Source organism: Cebus imitator, unplaced genomic scaffold, assembly GCF_001604975.1.
Source record: "Cebus imitator isolate Cc_AM_T3 unplaced genomic scaffold, Cebus_imitator-1.0 Scaffold149, whole genome shotgun sequence".
Lineage (NCBI taxonomy): Eukaryota > Metazoa > Chordata > Mammalia > Primates > Cebidae > Cebus > Cebus imitator.
In genome coordinates this window covers 667,853-670,033 of record NW_016107464.1, presented here as the reverse complement: position 1 = coordinate 670,033, position 2,181 = coordinate 667,853, and the positions used below count along the sequence as shown (strand labels likewise).

The 2,181-nt window shown below is 33.9% G+C and overlaps 1 protein-coding gene across 3 annotated transcripts in view; it reads left to right on the top strand.

Annotated features, from left to right (window-relative positions):
• The window catches only part of KIF24 (kinesin family member 24), a 70,791-nt gene that overhangs the window by 53,833 nt on the left and 14,777 nt on the right, over positions 1-2,181 (top strand). The gene's annotated exons all lie outside the window — the stretch shown is intronic.

Sequence of the window (2,181 nt, the reverse complement as noted above, 5' to 3'; positions counted from 1 at the left end):
AAAAAAAAAAAAAAAAAAAAAGAAAAAAAAAAGAAAGAAAATCCTTGTCATCATGTCATTTATTCCTTAAATATTTTATATATATCAGCTGGGCACAGTGGCTTATGCCTGTACTTGAGGTAGATCAGCCTGGCCAACATTGTGAAACCTTGTCTCTACTAAAAATACCAAAAATTAATTGGGCATGATGGCAAGCTCTTATAATCCCAGCTACTCAGGAGGCTGAGGCAGGAGAATCTCTTGAACCCAGGAGGTGGAGGTTGCAGTGAGCCAAGATCATGCCACTATACTCCAGCCTGGGTGACAGAGCAAGACTCCATCTCAAAAAAAAATTTTTTTATATATCTCAAAGAGATACTCTTATTTTTTTAATATAGTTATAATGTCATTATCATACCTAAAGAAGTAATTATTATCCAGTAAGTATTATAATTTATCTAATTGTCCCATAAATGTCTTTTTATAGTTAACTTGTTCAAATCAAGATGCAAATAAAATCCTATGTGAGTTCTTACTCCCTCTTTCATTTTTTCTGTATCAGTGTATTGGTTGAAGGAAACTGGGTCATTGGCCTGTAAGCTTTGCCACAGTCTGGACTTGGCCACCTGCATCCTTTTGTTGATGTTTAACATGACATTCTGTCCTTTATGTTTCCTGTCAGGCAACTAAGCTCTAGAGCTGTGGTGTTCACTGTGGTAGCCACCAGTCACATGTGGCAACTGAGCACTTGAAATGTGGCTGGTCTGAATTAAGATGTGCTAAAGTGTAAAATACACACTGGATTTTGATTACCAGAAAAGCTTGTAGAATATCTCATTTATTTTTTTTCATATTAACTACATGCTGAAATAGTATTTTGGATATATTGAGTTAAATAAAATACATAATCAACATTAATTTTATCTGTTTTTTAAAAATATGACTATTAGAAATTTAGAATTACATATGTGGTTTGCATTTATGGCTCACATATTTTTATTGGGACACTGCTGAATTAGAGATGTGATCAGATTTAGGTTCTATTTTTTTTTTTTTTTTTTTTTTTGGCAAAAACAATTCATAGGTAGTTCTTAGACTTCCTATACCAATACATTAGGAGATAGAGAATGTCTGGTTGTCTCTTTTTGTGATTTTAGATTGAAAAGAGATTCAAGTGTTGTCAGCCTAATTCTTCTATTTTAAAGTTTCCTTTCAGCCTTTATTTTGTTTTATTTATTTTTACTTTGTTTTTCCCTTAGCCTCTAAGTTAAGGACACACCCTTCAGCCATTTTTAACCTAAGAATTTTATCAGCCATTAATGAATCTCATCTATATGTATTATTTTATTAAGAGTTTCAGAAAGATGATATTCTAATTCTAATATTTCTTCTGTATGTATTAGCTGAAAAGAAGAATTTTTCCTCAACTATCTGATTATCCCGACATACAGTTTGTAGTGGAAGCAAGATGATTCTTTAACTTTATTCGCCACTTTTCAGAAGTAGTTGGTGTTCTTGTTACCTAAGCATAACATAAGTTAGTTAGTTTGTTGTTGTTTACTTTTTTGTATTATTATAAACTAATTGAAATCATTATATATATATATATGTGTGTGTGTGTGTGTGTGTGTGTGTGTATGTATGTATGTATTTCTGCTTAAATTCCACATATATGGCCAATAGGAGCTGTTTCAAGAATGTTCCTGTGTCTTTTTGACACAAGCCCATTCATTCTTGATAGCTTCCTGGCTTTCTGATATGACAAGAGCCTATGTTCTAGGCTCATTTTGTACATTTCCCTCCCTAGACATCAAATCAGCCATTTCTTCAATGAGCCTTGGTTTCTTTGAGAAGGAAATGGTATTTAGTGACCTCAGTCTATGTGCTAGGGGTGCTTATCACTACTGGGTTAGTCCTGCTTCTGAGCCTTTTCAATTAACAGAGCTAAAAAATAAGGTGTTATTTTTTGTTTTGAAAGAGAAAAATGTATGTGGGATTCATAGTGATAAATTAGTTTAAAATTAAGATTGCAGGCCAGGCCCAGTGGTTCACACATACAATCCCAGCACTTTGGGCGGTCAAGGTGGACAGATTACTCCAAGCCCAGGAGTTTGAGACCAGCTTGAGCAACATAATGAGACCCCCACCTCTGCAAAAAATTTAAAAATTAACTGGGCATGGTGGCACATGTGTGTAGTGACA